The sequence below is a fragment of the Gossypium hirsutum genome, chromosome D04 (assembly GCF_007990345.1).
Source record: "Gossypium hirsutum isolate 1008001.06 chromosome D04, Gossypium_hirsutum_v2.1, whole genome shotgun sequence".
Lineage (NCBI taxonomy): Eukaryota > Viridiplantae > Streptophyta > Magnoliopsida > Malvales > Malvaceae > Gossypium > Gossypium hirsutum.
This window is the reverse complement of record NC_053440.1, coordinates 40,534,993-40,556,131: the sequence shown is the minus strand read 5'-3', so window position 1 is coordinate 40,556,131 and position 21,139 is coordinate 40,534,993. Positions and strand designations below refer to the sequence as shown.

Sequence of the window (21,139 nt, the reverse complement as noted above, 5' to 3'; positions counted from 1 at the left end):
GATATGTATTAAATGATATGTGGAAACCCAATGGTATCTCTATAAAAGTTAATACTATGAATAAGAATAATGCTTCTTCTTCTGTTTATATGCTTGAGTTATTTAATTTATGGCATGTTTGGCAAGGACATGTTAATTCTAATACTTTACGTAGATTTATAAGAACCCCCATAGTGACCTCATAAGGTCTATGCAAGTAGGCTATCCCATTGAACCTAAATCTTGGGATCTCCAGTCAACTAGGTTGGGTTTTCCTTCATATAGCGGCTTAAATATTCATGTGCTTTAGTCCCATTCCTTTCGATATTTTATCAACTTGATATCGGTTTTACCCTTTGGTTAGCGGATCAGCAGTGTTATCTTTTGATCTTACAAAATCAATAGAGATAACTACAGTTGAGATCAATTGTCTTACGGTATTGTGTCGACGACACATATGTCTTGACTTACCATTATACATTACGTTCTGTGCTCTACCAATTGTTGCTTGGTTATCACAATATATGCATATTGTGGGCACAGGCTTTGGCCATTTAAGAATATACTCTAAAAAGTTTCATAGTCATTCTGCCTCATTTCTAGATTTATCTAGAGCTACAAACTCAGATTCCATTGTGGATCTGGTTATAATTGTTTTCTTTGAGGATTTCCATGACACAGCTCTTCCTCCCAATGTAAAAATATAACCACTTGTGCCTTTGGTATATTGAATATCAGATATCCAACTAGCATCGGAGAATCCTTCTTACATAGTAGCATCTCTGGAATAATGTAATCCGTAGTTTTGAGTATATCTGAGATATCTCAGTACCATGACAATCACTTTACAGTGGTTCTCCCCTAGATTGCTTGTGAATTTGCTTAAATTGTTTACAATGATAGCAATATCAGGTCTAGTGCAACTCATAAGGTACATTAGACTTCCTATGACTCTTGCATATTCCAGTTGGTCAATACTTTTACCTTTTTTTTAGACAGATGTTGATTTATATCTATCGGAGTTCTGGCTACACCAAAATCATCCTTGCCAAATTTCTCAAGAATATTGTATATGTAGTGTGATTGAGTCAATACGAGACCTTCAGATGACCTTTTGATTTGGATGCCCAATATCATGTCAACAAGTCCCATATCTTTCATATCAAATCTTAAATTTAACAATTTTTTGGTACGTTTTACCATTTCATTGTCACTTCCAACAATGAGTATGTCATCAACATATAAACGTAGAACTACATATCCATCAACAGTGGTTTTGACATACACACATTTGTCACGCTCATTAATTTTAAGTCCATTTGATATCATGACACTGTCAAACTTTTCATGCCACTACTTTGGTGCTTGCTTAAGTCCATACAAATATTTTACCAATCTACAGACTTTTCTTTCTAGCCCTAGAGCTACATGACCCTCAAGTTGTTCCATGTAAATCTCCTCATCAAGATCTCCATTTAGAAAAGCTATCTTAACATCCATTTGATGAACTTCTAGATTCCGCAAAATGGCAATAGCAAGTATCATCCTTATAGAAGTTATTCTTGATACAGGAGAAAATATATTAAAGTAATTAATGTCTTCCTTTTGCCTATAACCTTTTATAACCAATCTAGCCTTATAGTTATTAATTGTTCCATCTGCTTTCATTTTTCGTTTGAAAATCCATTTAGAATTTAGTGGTTTAATTCCCTGAGGTAGATCCACTAATTCCCACGTATGATTTTTCATGATGGAATCAATTTCACTCTTGATAGCATATTTCCAAAAAATGCTTTCAGATGAGCATATAGCTTCACTATAAGTTTAAGGTTCAGTTTCTAGCATATAGGTTAGAAAATTTGATCCAAAGGACTTTTCCACCTTTGCCCTTTTACTTCTTCCTAGTTCTACCTTGACTTCAACTTTTTGATGAAATTCTTGACTATCAATAGTTTCTGAAGTTCGTTTTGTTGAACTTGACCCATCTTCTCTAGTCTTACAAGGGAGTATATTTTTAAAGAATGAGACATTTTTAGATTCCAATATCGTATTCTTGTGAATTTCAAGATTCTTTGATTCATGTACAAGAATTGATATGCATTGTTGTGCATAACCAATGAAAATACAATCTACCGTTTTAGGACCTATTTTCATTTACTTCAGAAAAGGAATCATTACCTTTGTAAGACACCCCCACACTTTCAAGTAGTTGTAGGAAGGTTTCCTGCCCTTCCATAACTGATATGGTGTTTTGTTCTTTTTCTTATAGGACACCTTATTTAAAAGGTAATTTGCTAATTAAACAACTTCCCCCCACATGTTTTGTAACAATCTAGAACTTCTTAGCATTGCGTTCATTATTTCCTTTAGGGTTCAATTTTTACACTCTGCTACTCCATTGGATTGAGGAAAGTATGGTGGTGAATAATACCATGTTGTACACAAAATTTCCCAAATGGTTCAACATATTCACCACCATAGTCACTTCTCACCCTCTTAATTCTTTTATTCAGTTGGGTTTCAACTTCCTACTTATAGAGAACAAATTTCTCTATAGTTTCATCTTTGCTTTTAAGCAAATATACATAGTAATATTTTTTGCTATCGTCAATGAAGGTAATAAAATATTTATTCCCTCCTCTAGTTTGAATAAACTTTAAGTCACAAATATCACTATGTATTAGATTAAGTGATTCAGTATTTCTTTCAATAGATTGAAATAAAGACCTTGTTAGTTTTGCCTTAACACACGTTTCACATTTATGATTATAATTAATGTGAAATGAAAGAATGTGCTTTAAGTTAATTACCTTAGTATATTCCTATGATGAAAATAGTGATTAAAATGTGGAAAAGGTTAAGCAATGCTTTTAATAACCATTTTCTATTTCAGTGAAATGGACAACATAAGTCACCTATGTGAGAGTGAAGTGGGGCCACTTCAAGGAGACTATTGTGGCATAATTCTCTAAGCTCTTGTAGAACCAGGAGGATGTTCACTACCATATGAACATACCTATGATAACCAAAAATCTTACCAGTGAGGTATTTGCATGAGGAATATCATCGTTTACACAAACGGCAAAACAATTCAAAGACATCGCGTCTACTAGTCAGCTACTAAAGTAATATACTTTCACAATAAAGGTTCAAGGGTTGATGCCTACCTATCCTATGCAACTATCGAATGTAGAATTTATTACCTCTTTGAGTCTTTGAGTCTCATTGATCCATCAATTTAATTCATATGGGGAATTGTTGGAAAATAATTATTGAGTGATGAATGATAATTTTATCTCTTGGTTTAATATTGCATTTTTCCATACAGTTGTATCTTTTGAAAAAATGTATCTCTTGGTTTAATATTAATTTTTTCATTCATTGTCTCTATTCACGCATGTCTATTAAATTTTCAACAAATCTCTTCATTCATTTCCTCTCTTCTATATAAAACCAAGTTAGGAGATTTCAAAAAGATATCATCAAAACTATCAATATAAAAAAATTCATTCTAAATTCATTTCTCCTAGTAATAGAGAAAGGAGAGATTGTGTTCGATTGATCACTTTTGTTGTGCTACTGCTGTGATCGTTTGTTGTTGTATCCTAGGAGACAGGCGTCTAACGTTACTCAAAGCACCAAGGGGAGGACGAATCTATCTTAAGGAAACTATTTATACAGGGCTCGGCAAAATTCTTCTTCTAATTTTTAACTTTGTCGGATTACAAGTATTTTGTTGTTTTACTGCTACTACATTGTATTGCATTATCATTGTTATTGACATATTAATACTACATATGATATCAAATTTTCTTACAAATCTAAGCTAAGATAATGCAATCAATCTAACATCAATAGATTTAATTCATTTTAATTAAGTTGAAAGTGGAAAAATGACTAGAAATCATGTTTATCAACTTTGAACAAAAATAAAAAGATTAAAGGGAAAGAAACTAGAAGCCGAATCTGGTGATTTTTCGTGGAACGGCTTGTGTTGTTTTTCCTCCGTTCCTCCCATTTGCTCCTATGCACAATTACTCCTTGAAGTGTCGAATTTGGCAGCTCAAAAAGACGTCTAAATTGATCCTCTCAAATTTGTGTGTTGCTCTTTCAAATAAGAAGTGAATGAATGGAAAATGGGCGAAGAGATGATGAGTGGATGAGTGAAATAACTAGCCCCAATTTATACTTGTTGAAGCCATCTATTTTTTAGCAAATGCATGCTATAACACCCTTAACCTGTCTCTGTCACCAGATTTGGGTTACAGAATATTACAGTACAAATTGAAATAATTAGCATCACATAGAATGATTAATAAATTTAAAATATTAACATCTATATCCAATATTCATTCATAGCATAAATCCCTTTACAAGCCTTAAACCGAGCCTACAGGGCATTAAAATAATTTGAGAAAAATCAAGGACTAATTTGAAATAAACAGAAAATTTTAAAAAAATCAAAAAATTTTAGAAACAGGGGTCACATGACTGTGTGGCCAGGCTATGTGACTCAAAACGTGGCCTTGTGGCCAACCGTGTACCATTTGAACTATGGGACACACAGTCGTGTCCTAGCCCGTGTAGGAATTCGAAATAGCATCAAATGACCGTGTGCCAGAATGTGTGTATATTCGAAGTAGGGTCACACGGTCGTGTAACTCTCTGTGACCGTGTGGACCAACCTGCACTTAAAATTTAAAATGACACACAATCATGTGGTGTGATTGTGTGTGGCACACAGTCGTATGACAACTCATATCCCAGGTTGTGTGCTGCCAAAATAACCCTAATGCAAGCCAATTAAATAAATCTTTTCTTACACACCAAGACAAACAATTTCCAAACATATTCACACATTAAAACTCAATCAAACACACCTAAAACATGCCAAAATCAACCAACCTAGGTGTCTAACCAACGTGCCTTCATTGACACCACAATTCATTTGCCAAATTAAACCAAATCCAACACCTATCACACACCATGCTAACTTGCTTTTAAATTCACATTGAACAAGGATAATCACATACCTAATTTACCATTCATTCATACCATCCATGACTACTTCCAACAATTACACAATTTCATCTCAAAGCAACATCTAATATATGTACTTAACACTACTCAAATATTTCATTTCTTCACATCCTTTAATCAACATTTATATTTATCATCATAAAGCATCCACCAAAGACTAAAAGCATTTACTACAATACCATTAAACCAGAATACCAAACATATATACATGACTACAAAGTATCACCATTTCAAGTACCAAACATAACAACATGAACAAATTAACCAAAAGATCCTAATAAATGTCATTCATAATCAACATCAAAATTATCCAAAACATCTACCGAGATGATGAATGGATAGTGTGTGTACTCTGACTCGATCTTCCAACTGTCAATTTATTTCAAAATCTACAAGAGAGATAAAAACAACATAAGCAATTTATGCTGAGTAAGCTCGTATAGAATGTAACATAATTTGCTAAATCAAGATTATTTAAACTTAATTATGCATTGAGTCATAAAGCATCTATATGTTCATTTGATTTATTTTCGTACAGCAAACCTCGATAGTTCAAAGGAATTTTCACTAATAATTCATCGTTTCAAAGGATGCCATGGTATCTTTCAACCATGGTCATATGTATTCCCGAAGTAGTGTCATAGTATCTTTCAACTATGGTTTTGATCGTTACTGATGTGATGTCATAGTATCTTTCAACTATGGTCTTATTCGTGTTAGATTTAATGTCATAATATCTTTCAACTATGGCCTTACACATATTCGGTTTAGTGCCATAGTATCTTTCAACTATGGTCTTTATCATTTCGGGTTAATACCATGATATCTTTCAATCATGGTCTTTCTCATTTCTCAATCCAATGAATTTGATGAACCAATCATATATAGATAAGCATTTAATTACAAAACATCAATTAATTAACTATTAAATTAACTTACAAACTTACCTCGACTAAAACTATTGCAAAAACATAGTCGATAACTAGTCTGAAACTTTAGCTTTTCCTAGATTTAAGTCTGGTTGGTGCGTTTCTTGATCTAAATAGTAATTTTATTCAATTAATACCATTACAGCACTCAAATAAACAATTTTGTACGATTAAGCCCTTCCATCATCATTTTACAAAATTACGCTAACATTTTACCTTTTATGCAATTTAGTCCCTAAACCCAAAACTTACAATTTTACCATTCTTAGCCACCAACCATGCTAGCTGAATTTCTTAGAGCTTTTAATCAACCCTTATTTTTCATCATTTCACAAAATTTACATGAACTTTTACTATTTTCTTAAATAAGTCCTTAAACCCTAAAATTACCAAAAATCGCTTATCAAAATATTTATATCTAACTATCAAGTTCATGAATCTATTAAAAAGTTCAAAAACACATTAAAAAAATTCATAGTAAATCCCTAAATAGTTTCAATATTCAATTGAGAGGCAAATAGGGAAAAAGTTCAAGTGTATCCATATTGATCATGGTAATAAGTATAAAGGACTATTTTTTATTCTTTCCAATTACAAGGAATTAGAAATTAAAAGAAACTACTAAAGAATACCTATTTGAATGACATGGTAGAAAGAATAAATTAGACAATAGCCGAGGGAGCTAGATATTGCTTTTTGATGAAAAGTTTCATTGATCATTTTAGGTTAAGTTTTGTTTATATTTGCACATGTGATTAATCTTTCTCATAATTTTATTTTATATGGTGATGAATCGGATAAAGTTTGGTTTAGTAAAGACATGTCACATGATCACCTACATGTGTTCAGTTGCTAGTTATTTGTTGACGTGTTAAGGATAAAAGGTCAAAGATAAATGGCAAGACTTGAAAATGCATCTTTCTTGGTTATGAACAAAAGGATTTTGGGTACAAATTATATGAACCATTTGAAAAGAAGCTTGTAAGAAGTACATATCCACAAGATAGTGGTGATTTGACTGACATAAATCTAGTTCCTTGAACCCAATGTCTGAATCTTTTTTAGGATGGCTTGCAAGAGGAAAGTCATGATGTTTAATAAGGTATATTTTATTTTGATGCACCTATGGATGATTTTTTGAATGATCAACACAAAATACATATAGCTCGTCTAGCAATTCCACTTTAGAGGTCTACTTTCATAAGTTTGTTCTTTTAACTATCAAGAGAAATAAAATTATTATTAAGAGGCCATGGAGAGTGAATGTAATTCTCATTAGTTTTGGCTATGAAAGATGAACTTAAACTTTGAAAGACAAACAGGTCTTTAAGCCAGTGAAACTACCAAAGGATAAAAGAGTTTTAAAAATTTGTGGGTTATATGCTAAATTAAGAAGAAAATTCTTCATAAGATTGATTTTGAGGAAATATTTTCTCTAATTATGAAGATGTCCTCTATCAAAACTATAAAACTTTCTACATGGGGATTTGGATGAAAAGCTTTACATGAAGCAACCAAAGAGTTACATCGCACGAGCAAAAGAGGACTGCATATACATATTGGAGAAGAGCTTGTATGGTTTAAAGCAAGCTTTGAGGATATTATATAAGAAATTTGAGTCAGTTATAAGGGAGTATGGATACAAGAAGATTACTCCTCATCATTATGTTTTTGTTAAAATATTGTGTGGCAATTATTTTAGCATTTAAATACTCTATATTGATGATATGCTTATTTTTTGTTGTAATGCTTCTTGAATTGACAAGTTGATGTAAAAATAAAAAAAAAAGTCCTTTTGCAATAAATGAGTTGAGGCTGGTAAAGAAAATTTAGTATAAGGATGAAATTTGGTAAAAAGGCGAAGAAATTGAGGTTACCACATGAGAAGTACATTGAAAATTTACTTCAAAGGTTCAATAGAGATAAAGCTAAATTGATGAGCATGCCCCTTTCTACACACTTCAAATTGAGTGTTAAATAAAGTCCTTCCTCAAATAAAGAGTAGAAAGACATGCAGAAAGCTCCTTGCTCCTCAATTATGGGTAGTTTGATGTATGCAATTGTTAGGATCTAGTACCTTTAGTGTAGTATTTCTCATCTATATGTATTTTAAATTTTTGAACAAATTAGTTTAATAAAATATCAAAGTTACAATAATATCCTTTGTATGTTGCTCTCAATGGTTTTCGCACGCAAAGCAAAATAAAAGCATATATTGGCTCAATGATTATGTAATCTTTAAAAAATACTAAGTGGCATTACGTGGTTAGATTTTACTATAAAAAGACAACTTATATTAGTAGATAATCTAAACAGGTCCTTAGTTTAATCAGAAATAAGCAAATCAACTGAAAGGCTAATATGTCATTTGTTAAGTCCAATTGGGGAGATACCTTATCTTGGATGTCGAAGAGGATGGCTCCCATAAGATAAAGACATAGATATGACTAACTAGACTAACCGTACATCGAACAGAACCCAAGTAAAATAGATCCCAAATCTGTTTATGGATTTATTCACTTGCGATGTTAGTAGTGTAGCATTCTTTAATCCTGAGTGGATGATGGGCTATATATGTGTGACTCTTATACTTTGATGTAAATTATATTATTTCATTTGAATTACATGATAGATTAAAAGTAAAACATGATCATGAGTCAATTTTCTTTTTGATATATGATTTAAGTACTATTTGATTGTAATATACTTTTTATGAAGGAAGATGTAATGGTTACCATGATATAAAATATGATCATATTGGGAGAACGAATTTACCCTAAAGAGATTAAGGATATCTTATAAGGGTAACACACTTATGACAATGTCATTAGATAAGCACTTATTAAGCGGCTTTTGTAATGGTACATAATAAAGGGAGAGCTCAGTCACGATACTTTAGTGGAATGACTTCATGACTAAATAATGTTGTAACTGTTGGAAAAATCCAAGTTTGAAAAAGGTTTTCTTGCACAAAGGCAAATTAAAAATTTGAAAACCGAACCAGTTTATGATATTTATAGCAATCAACCTTAACCAAATTCATACATGTGTTTTCGGCTTAGCATACGCTCGTTGTTCCCAACTTTCAACCAAACGATCTTCTCCGCTATTCTTGTACAACGAACTACTTCAAGTGTAGGATTGAACCAATTGAATCAAAATATAGAACTAGAAAAAGTTCTCTTTTTGGGGGTGAAAATGAAAGTTCTCTCTTCTTAATAGAAATTAGTAGAATTGTTATTCCGAAAAAATATATGTAGTATTTGAGAATAAATTCTCTCTATTTTTTGGCAGAATAACAATCTCTCAAAGTTGTGCTAATAGCTCTATCGGTGCCATCTATTTATAGGAAGTGAATCTAGAACTCCTGTTGAGTTATAGTGGTTTATTCAAATAGAAAAACAACATCCTACTTAAAGTAAGACTATGGTGGACGACACACCCTAGTATTCCTACTAGGGTTGTCAACCCTCTTCATGTCTATGAGAGGTTTTTGGGTCTCTCTCAGATCGGGTCCAATTATGAGTACTTCTTGGGAATTTTTGATCCAATACTCTGTAAACCTGATTTAGTTTTTCTATTTCCCAAAATAAAATTTATTATTTATATATATAATAATTTTCTCATCCCTATTTTATCCCCAACAAAATTTTATCGATTTTAGCCCTAGTAAAATTTTGAGAAAATATGTTTCATATTTCACAACTCAACATTTCCAGTATGACCGAATGGTTTATTTTCATTTTTAGGCTTCAAAACAGTCTAGTAACATAAACTCATTCTTCTGATCATTTTTTCAGTAATCCATATAATATTGCAAATGGATCATTTTCATTTTCATTTCTATTTTTGGAAACCTACATCCATTTCCAAATGATTCCATTTCTCTATTTCAAAGAAAATCTTAATCATTCTTGAATGTTTCCCATTTTTCTTTTTCCTATTCATCCCGTTCATTTCTATTCAGAGGCATAATTCATTTCTGGTTTCAACGAGCTAGCGGAGGGACCGGTTTGACATATATAATTGAGACTCAAATGATTTATAATTAAGTTTTGACTCTTCGTCTATTAATTATAAACTCATTTAGTCACGAAGTCATTCCACTACAGTTCATGACTGAGCTCTCCCCAACAACATACCATTATAAAAGCAACTACTCAGTGTTCGTCTAATGACTTTGTCATAAGTGTGATACCCTCATAGGATATCATTGATCTCTTTATGATAATATTCGTTCTCCAAATATGATTTTATTTTATATCCTGGTAACCATTACATCTTCGTCCATGAAAAGTCAATCATTATCAAATAGTGATTAAGTCATCCATCACAAAGATAAACGACCTATGATGTAACAACCAGTTTTCAGTGGTGTCAAAAATAATGATTTCAGAATCACAATTTTGATGAGAGAATAAATATTTTAATATTTATTTAAAGTCTATGGGATTATATTAGGGTCGTATTAAAGTTTCGTTAAGAAATTTTAAAGTTTACATAGTTAATTAAGTAAAAAGGACTAAACTGTAAAAGAAGCAAAAGTTGATTTCTAATAGCTAAATGGACCAAATAGATTTAAAAGGTAAATTAGTGGATTTATATTGTAAATATACCACATTTAAGATTAGTGGATGTTTATAGAGAAGTATTATGGTAGTTTTAATGGTTTTTGAAAGGTAAAAAGGTAAATTAGTAAATAATTAAACTAAGTAAATAAAATATGAACGAAGTATCATCTTCCTTGTTTTTTCCTTTCCCAAAACCTATTCCACCATTAGAGAAGGAAGCAAGTTTCAGTCAAGCTATTTGCTAATGCATGGTATGTAAATTTATCCCATTTTTAGTGATTTTTATGTTTTTGAGCTCATATTAGCTTAATCTAGCTAGCCCGGGGATTAATTTGAAAAAATATTAAAGGTTGAGGGACTTCCCATAGTTGAGTTTGAATGTGTTTTGATGTTAGTTGATAGATTATCAATCTTAGTTATTAAACAAACTTGTTTTGTTAAGTGGTTTTTGATGAATTTGATATTAGGGATTAAATTGTTGAAAGTGTAAATCCATGGGTTTTAATGTGAAATATTGGTAATTATGAGGTTTTCCAAGGTCTTTAGTAGAATTGGTTAACATGGGTTTAGGTTAAAATGGTTAAATTTCAGGTTATGAGCTTAAGGACTAATTTGTAAAAAGTTAAAATATTAGAGGTAATTTTGTAATTTTACATTAATATGAATTATTGATTGAATTGAATACTTGGATTTATTTGAAGTACTTAATTGAATGAAATTATCTATTTAGATCAAGATAAACAACAACCGGATTTAAATCGAAGAAAGGCTAAAGCTTTGGATTAGTCTCCAACTCTACTTTTACGACCATAGTTATCGAGGTAAGTTTGTATAAATTATAATGTTATTAATGATAGTTAAATTGATTATATGCTATATTGTGTAGTTATAAACGGACTTGAATATACATATATCAATTTTTTGAGTAATTGACAGATAAATCATCCCGTTTGAACTTTAAGAATTCTTAAGATACGTATGACATGTCATTAGGGATTTCATGTTTTGGGCGCTGGTCTTGAATGTCCTACTGATGGCTGAGGTCCTACATTTGTTGCAAATTCTCCACAGCTCATGTGACCAGTATCGTATAGCTAACATTCCAACCCACAGCTCATGTGAGCAGTCCCATTTCATAACTCGTGTGAGCACTATTGAAAAAGAAATGTTACAGTTATATGGAAAGACACACTATATGTAAGCATTCCTAAGCATCCAATGTATTTCTAGATGGTTCAACGGGTAAGTAAAGGAAATGGCATGGTATGTATACAATTGGATATTGGTTCATGATCTTATGAAAAGGATTAATGTGACAAATGATGTGTACATGAAAATCTACTTATGATAAGATTGAAGTCATATGTATCATGTATGAACTTACTAACTTGTGAGCTTAATGGTGCTTGTATAGGATTTTATTAACCTTATGGCTTGGTAATGATGTTATGCTTATTTTGTAATTTGTACTTAAGAAATGGTAAGTTATGTTTGAGCTTATACGAGCTTACTAAGCACTAGTTGCTTACATAGTTACTTTCCTTTGTTTCATAAATTATTGGAAGTTTGATCAATTGGAAGCTTTTCGGAGATCTATCACACTATCCAGCAACCATTTCGGTAGATTTTGAGTTATTTTGGCCAAGGTTATAAATGGCATGTATAGGACCTTTTATAATAATAGTTCTTGAATGTGTTAATGGTTAATTTGGTATGTGTATGCTTTTGGAGTTTATGTTTGGTTTGATAGACTTTAATGCCTTGATAAGTTAAATCATTTTGGCCACTTTTAGGTACTTGTAATATATCATCATTTTTTGTATGTTTGTGATGATATGTAAATGGTTATATGTGATGTCATTTAGTAGTTAAAGGAACTAGGTGTTGTGCTTGAAATATGGCTATATATTGATTTGTTTTGGTTAATGATGTTTTGGTATAAATGTGGTGCCTTTGAATGACATATTGATTAGATGAAATAGGATGTTTGAAATGGTATATTTATAAGTGTTTGAAAGGTGTTTAGGTCTTTTGACTGTTTGCACAAATGGGATGGTTTATTATGTGTGTTTTAGCCTTGAAATGGCTTGTTTTTAGGGTCAAATTATAAAGCACATGGCCTGGGACACGAGCTTTCACACGACCGTGTGTCACTTGTTAATTTTGGTGTATCAAGTCAGTGTGTTACACGGCCTACGACACGACATTGTGTTACAAGTCAGAGAGTTACATGGTCTGGCACACAGCCTACGACATGGCCATGTGACCCAACTTAGTGAGTTACATGATTTGAGACACGAGTAGGGACATGGTCGTGTGTCCCTCTGTTCGATTGTTAGACGATCTGGATTATGTCACACGGCCGTGTGAACCCTGTTTTCAAATTTTGCAACTTTTTCCCAAATATTCTTATTTGTTTCGATTTAGTCCTAGATCGTTCCCAAACTAATTTTAGGGCCTCGAAGGCCTGATTTAAGGCCCAAATGTACATGTATGCTAGGGTTTTGATGAGTTTTAATTAATTTTTGTTAAATGAAATTATTGATATGTTTTGATATTAAAGTGTTCGGATTTGTATGGTAATGCTCTGTAACCCTAATCGGGTGACGGAGACGGGTTAAGGGTGTTACATTTGGTCACATTTACTTTTCATCAACCATGTAATGCCAATGAGATAATATCATTTATGACATGTTTTGGGCTATAAATTCCACTATTGTGAATGATGTTGCATACTACAGAAGTTGTACAGCCAACACACCAGCTTTCGGTTCCTTATCTAGTTGAACTGAGGTTTTTACTTACATGAAAGTGTACGAGTCACACATACATAGTCCGCCATCCACTCAGGATTTATGTATGCCATACTATAAATGTCAGAAGTGAAAAAAATTCATAAACGGATCTAGAATCTATTCTACTTGGGTCCTATCTGATCTACTGTCAGTCTAGTCAGTCACATTTATGTCTCTATCTTTTGGGAGTCATCCACTCCGATGCCCAAGACAATACTTCTCCCAATTGGACTTGATAGACAACATATTAGTCTTTTAATCAGTTTGCTCATTTTTTATTAGACTAAGGGCATGTTTAGGTTCGTTAACTAATATAAGTTGTCTTTCTGTACTACGATCCGACCACGTAATACCACTTAGTATTAGTTAAACATTTAGACAACCAATGAGCAACATTTGCTTCCATTTTGCTTTGCGTGCAAAAACCATGTGAGGAAAATTACACAAAGTATATTAATGTAATTAATGAATTTTTTTATTAATCAATCTGTTCAAAAAAAATTACTAGTGTACTTAGATGAAAATACTACACTTAAGGCACCAGATTCAACAATAATTAATATGCGTAAAGTCAAAACTTAATTATAAATTATTTGAGCCCTAATTATATAAGTTCAATTGATCTCATCTCTTTGCTAGCTCAAGATAACTAGAAATGAACTGCATGTAAGAAACAATAATATGAAATGAATGAAAATGATGAAGAGAAATAGATCGCATGTATCACTATTCTCAGTGAACATGTTTTCTCACTAAGTCCAAAAAACGATTTAGGAATTAATTCAAGGTTCTTCAAATTATTATTTAATAATTGAAGTTTGAAGATGAAGTTAAATTAATTAGCCATTATGGATTTGCTGAATGATGAAATTAAATATATTTCCTTATATATTTTATATTATGGTAAAGTTGTTATAATTTTAACAGAATTGGAATTGAGTCAAGAAAATTATTTAATTGAGAAATTAATTGAGATAATTAATTTAATTTAATTGATTGATTAAATAATATTATGTATAATAGAAAATAAATATTGGGTTAGATAAATTGTAAGTGTTAGGCAAAGTCCAAGAAACAGATATCATATACGTCATTATTTTGCCAGAAATAGTGGTAATTTATTTACAAGAATAAATTCTATTTTCTGGGAATATCAAAAAGTTACCGATTTATAATGAGAATTTACTTTCCTATTGAAAGTAAATAAAAAATTTTCATTATGTGACTTTGTTTGTATTGCTTGAGCTCACACTCAAGGTAATTTGTGATTTGAGGATAGAAGAGAAGGCCAGTTATTTGAAAGCCAGGTTCGACTTTAGTCCGCCTCACAAAAAATACATGTATATCTCGATTTATATTTATTACTTTAAATAACACAATAAGATCGCTTTTAGAAAAAATTTAAACTTTCAATGTAACTAAAATAATCGAAGCTCTAAACTAATTTTTCCAACGATTGGTATCAGAGTCACGTTGTACTATTTTTATAGTATAAACTGATACTAGATTTTCTCTCTATCTCTCATGTTTAATTAAATTCAGATAAGATGTGACATTATTTAAATTGTATGCATGTTTTGGAATATATATACGATAAAGCAATTTTGCTAAAACTTGTGATTCATAGAAATTAAATTTGGTGTATTTTTCAGTTTTTCATAAATTTTGGGTTAGGTATTTAAATCATGGACTATAATCTCCACACATGTTTTATTTAATTTTATATTTATAATAAACCATATGAGCCAAAAATAGACTAAGAATTTATGTAACCTAAATTTTCTTACGAAACTCGAAGAAACGAGGCGACCAATGACATAACCCAAAACGACCAAGACGACACAAACCTAACCAAACCAACCAACAAGTGGCTGACAGTGGGTCAATCGGTGTATGTTGGAAAAAATTTGATTCAAAAATAGTTTCCTTGCACAACAGAAAATAAAAACTTTTAAAGCCGAGCCGATTTGTAATATTTATAGCCATAACCTTTTAACGAAAGCATATATGTGTTTTCAACTAAATGGATCCTTTTCGTTCCAGGCTTTCAACCGAACGGCTTTTTTCGCTATTCTCGTACTACGAACTATTTCAAGTGTGGGCTCGAACGTTTCGAATCAAACATCGAACCAAAAATAGTTTTCTTTACTTTCAGTGTGAAAGAAAAATTTTCCCTCAATAGAAACTGGTAGAATTGTTATTCCAGAAAATAGAATATATACTTAAAGAATAGGTCTCTTACTATTTTTGGGCAGAATAACAATATCTTAAAGTTCTATATTTAGCCCTACCGGTGTATGAAGAAGAGGTGAACCCTAGTTGAATTGTAAAAGTTTATTTCAAATAGAAAAATGAACTCCTACTCTAACTAGGAGGAGGTGGGGCAAAAACCCTAGTTCAACAAACTAGGGTTTGTCGTCCCTCTCTTTAAACATGAGAGGCATTTGGGCCCTTGCATATTAGGTCCAACTACAAGTACTCATAATGTCCATGAAAACAGCAGGTGCATTAGTAAGTCCGAAAGGCATAACCAAGAACTCTTAATGTCCGTACCTTGTTCGGAAAGCTGTCTTTGGCACATCAGAATCTTTAACTCGCAACTGATAATAACCTGATTTCAAATCTATCTTCGAAAACACTGAAACCCCTTTTAGTTGATCGAACAAATCATCAATACGTGGCAAAGGATATTTATTCTTTATAGTCACCTTATTGAGCTGCCGGTAATCAATAAACATTCTCATCGTTCCGTCTTTCTTTTTCACAAATAGAACTGGTGCACCCCAAGAAGAGAAACTCGGTCGTGCGAAACCTTTATCAGTCAACTCTTGTAACTGTACTTTCAATTCTTTTAATTCGGTCGGTTCCATAAGGTACGGAGCTATCGAAATTGGAGTCGTCCCTGGTACTAACTCAATACCAAACTCTACCTCTCGAATAGGTGGAAAACTCGGTAATTCTTCGAGAAACACATCTGAATACTCACACACTACTGGTACGGATTCAATCTTCTTTTCGGTTACTTTACTATCAAGAACAAATGCAAGGTAAGCTTCACAACCTTTTCTCACATACTTCTGAGCCGACATTGAGGATATTATTACTGGTAAACCATTCAGATCATTAGATTCAATCCGAATAATCTCATCATTCTGACACCGTAGATCAATAGTTTTCCGTTTGCAGTTTACTATAGCATCATGTAGAGTTAACCAATCCATACCCAGAATTATATCAAACTCATCGAATGACAACAACATCAAATCAGCTGGAAAACATAGATCTCGAATCATCAACGGACAATCCTCGCACACTTTGTCAACCAAAACACACCGACCCAGGGGGTTTGATACTTTAACTTCAAACTTAGTAGACTCAACAGGTAGAGTCTTACTGAATACTAAAGTCTCACACATATAAAAATGATTCGAACTAGGATCAATCAATGCAATAACATTAGTATCATAAAGAGTAAAAGTACCATAATAACATCTGGAGAAGAAGCCTCCTCTCGAGCACGGATGGCATATACTCTGGCAGGTGCACGAGCCTCAGATCGAACTGTTGTGTCCTTTGTCCCTCTCTGACTACCACTAACATTACCCGTATGCTTGGGCGGTCTACCTCGTACTGACACATTACTCGGTCTGGTACTCTGTACAGTATTTTGCTCGGCCACCATCGAACACTCTCAAATAAAATGATCCTTTGATCCACACTTAAAGCAAGACCGATCATATAATCTGCAATCTCTTAGATGCCGTTTACCACAATGCTTGCACTCTAATCTATTTTGTCGAACATTACCCACACTAGCAACTGAAATAGCTCGTGAACTCACAAGGGGTCGATCTCGATCATGTTTAGGAAACCCTGCAATAGTTTTGGATCGGCTATGATCCTCTCTGAATTTTCTTAAGGTCGACTGGAACGATTTACTAAATGATCTTTTACAGGAATCTCGAGCTTCATAGTCAGATTTTCTCTTCTCTTTCCCGAGATCCTCGGCTTTACAAGCTCGTTCAACAAGTACTACGAACTCTTTTATCTCAAGTATCCCAACTAACAGTTTAATATCTTCATTCAGCCCATCTTCAAATCTTTTACGCATAATAGCTTCAGTCGAAACACACTCTCGAGCATATCTACTGAGTCTCACAAATTTCTGCTCATATTCTATCACTGTCATCCGACCCTGTTTCAATTCAAGAAATTCCTTACGTTTCTGATCAATGAATCTCTGACTGATGTATTTCTTACGGAACTCAGTCTGAAAGAATTCCCAGGTCACTCGTTCTTTTGGAACCACCGTTACTAGTGTATTCCACTAGTGATATGTAGTGTCCCGCAGCAAAGATATGGCACATTTCAAGCACTCATCAGGGGTGCAAGATAACTCATCAAACACTCGATTAGTATTATTGAGCTAGAATTCAGGTCACTCAGCATCATCATCATCAGTGGCTCTGAACTCTTCGACCCCGTGTTTCTGAATTTTATCAACAGGAGGCTTAAGTAATCTCATTGGATCACTCACTTGAGGTATAACAGGAACCGAAGATGGATTAATCGGGGTGGAGGTTGTTGTGCAACCGGATTAGTCTGAATATATTGAGTAAACCAGTCGCTCATCATTTGGTAGAAGGCTTGTTTAGCCTCTCCCTCCTAGTTACTCTAGGTCGGTCTAGAATCTACCGGCTATGTCCCTTGTACGGGAGCAGGCGCTATACTCTCAACATCATCAACTATGGCTCGACCGGGATCCATTACTATACAAAAACACATTTTTAGATGTCAGAAGTCATCACACTATCTCAGTATAAAATATGGCATGTATAGCTAGACTCATACATGCTACGTTAGTCCTAGAATCGACTAAACCGTAGCTCTGATATCAATAAAATTGTAACACCCCTAACCCATGTTCGTCGCCGGATCTAGGGTTATTAGGTATTACCGGACATAACATAACTCATTAAATAAAAAATTTTAATTAAATTTATGTACCATAGCTGAACACATATTAAAACCAAACAAATAAATTTAATCTATTTATTATCTAAAATTCTTAGCAGAATTATTCCTTAACATAGTAAGATTTATTTATTTATTTATTTATTTATTTAATATTTAAATCTTTGTACACATAATATGCCATAACCAAAATATTATAATTCTAACATAATGAGCACATGATTAAATTTAATATTACATACAACTTCTATACACATGTACAATTACTCATAAATATTAACCTCAAATGGACCTATGCATATACCATCATAACATAGCCAATTGATTTTTCATATATAAGTCATATCTATCAGTTCCAACTTATACATAATCAACTTAACCTCATTCAATACTCTCACATTTAGCATGTGATTTATTTTATAATTAAGTCAAATATCCCTATATCACATATTATATCCTAAATCCAAATGATTAAGTCAAACATACAATTTACTTAATCATCTCAATCCAATATGCCAAAAACAATAAATCAAAATATAACCTTTTAAATATCATACCATAGCCGATTATATGTCATACCAAAATCCAACAAACCATGCACAAAATAATATGAACATATACTACATCTTAGTCCATAAAAGCTAATGCATTAATAAAATTTCAAAACAAAAGAGATAAGCCATTTTCGCATGGCTAATAATCTCATCTATATACATTGATTCCAAATCAACATTTCAACTATGCTATACATGCCATAAGATCGGATTCAAACTTAACAAAATACCAAACGGCGAGTCGATAGTGTGATAGACTATGCTGACGATCCCTGAGCTCGTAACGCGTCTCCAAAATCTATAAAACATAAAAATAAATTGAACAAACCCAAAGTAAGCGATTAAAACTTAGTAAGTCATAAGCAAAAATTTACAAGTATATTTATATCGATACTTATTTAATCATTAAGTTAAATAAACAAATCATATGACCAAATATACATAAATATTTAACAAAGTCAAATATTCAATAAATCATTATGCCGAAATATGGATATACTCAAATAGATAACTCATACTTTATATTACATTTGAAACTATTAACAATTTAATACAATCAACTTACCTTATCACTAATTAAACAAATGGTTAATACATACCTGAATCATTTAACTCTCTTAGAACATTTATTTTCTTTTACCATTTCTCACGTAAAACTTGTTAAACATAGAGCCTTATATAAAACACCGGCATAAAGCCTGCTAGACACAAAGCCCGATACATTTCACCGGCACAGAGCCTGCTAGGCATAAATCCTGATACATTTCACCAGTACAGAGCCTGCTAGGCATAAAGCCCAATACATTTCACTGGCACAGAGCCTGCTAGGCATAAAGCCCAATACATTTCATCAGCACAGAGCCTGCTAGGCATAAAGCCCGAACTTACAAAATGGTTCTTCACCTAATTCACATCTAAATAAATCGTTCTCGGAATATAAACAATTCACTATATTACATTCGGCCATAGCTTATGTAACTTCAAATAATTTATTTCAATGCATAACAAATATATATATATACATTCAGCCATAGTTTAATTCATTTCTCTGCATAACAATTACATATACATTCAGCTATAGATTAATTCATTTCAATGTATAACAAATATATATATTCGGCCATAGTTTAATTTATTTCTCTGCATAACAATTACATATACATTCAGCTATAGATTAATTCATTTCAATGTATAACAAATATATATATATATACATTCGGCCATAACCTATGTAATTTCAAATAATTTATTTCAATGCATAACAAATATATATACATTCGTCCATAGTTTAATTCATTTCTCTGTATAACAATTACATATACATTCAGCTATAGATTAATTCATTTTCATGCATAACAAATATATTTATATATATACATACGTAGTTAATTTAGCATTTAAACGCTTATTGACTTACCTCAGATGTCGTCGACTGTTAATTCGACTATTCAACCACTTTTGTCTTTCCCCGATCCAAATTCGACTTCTTTAATTCTTGATCTAAATAAATTCAAATCAAACTTATTTAAACATTATTCCATCAAATTTAGCCTAAATTCACATAAATGGGAAAATTACAATTTTGCCCCTAACATTTTACATTTTTCACAATTTAGTCCCTTTTTGCACAAAACACAAAATATTCCAAATAAATTTTACTATAGTATGGCCGAATACTCCTAATCTCATATAGGTCATTGCATGTCATTTATTTCACATTCTAGTCCCTCAATTTAATATTTTCTTAATTTAGTCCTTAATACACATTTTTATCAAAAATTATTAATTATAACATGAAAATCTAACAACATATATTTATTTTCCACCTATTAACATCATAAAACTCAAGCATTCATCAATGGCACATTTCAAAATTATCCACAATTTACAAAATTAAGACATGGGTTTTAAAGTATACGAAGCAACGATCTCAGAAACGTAAAAATTATCAAAAGCCAAGCAAAATACATACCAAATTTTAGCTTCCAAACTGCCGAATGTTTAAAACACCAAAGGTGTTCTTTGTTCTTCAATTTTCGGCAAAACAAAGCCAAATGCATGGCCACTTTCATGTTTTATTTTATTTAATACATATAAATACCTAATTTACTATTTTAACCTTTATTTATTCATTTAAAATCCACTAACATTTGTCTATAATAGTCCACTCATAATTTATTTGGTATAATATCAACATAAGGACCCCAAATTAGAAAAACCATAGCAATAAAGTACTTTAACAATTAACTAGCCACTTTTGCATTTTTCGCGATTAAGTTCTTTTATCAAATTAAACA

At 32.1% G+C, this 21,139-nt stretch overlaps 1 long non-coding RNA gene across 1 annotated transcript; it reads right to left on the bottom strand.

Annotated features, from left to right (window-relative positions):
- Positions 1-18,653: 18,653 nt before the first annotated feature.
- Positions 18,654-20,897, bottom strand: LOC107898447 (uncharacterized). Its single transcript, XR_001684404.2, has 3 exons — positions 20,815-20,897; positions 20,260-20,342; positions 18,654-19,140 (listed from the first exon to the last, which is right to left on the bottom strand). It is a non-coding gene; the product is annotated as an uncharacterized lncRNA (long non-coding RNA).
- Positions 20,898-21,139: the final 242 nt, after the last annotated feature.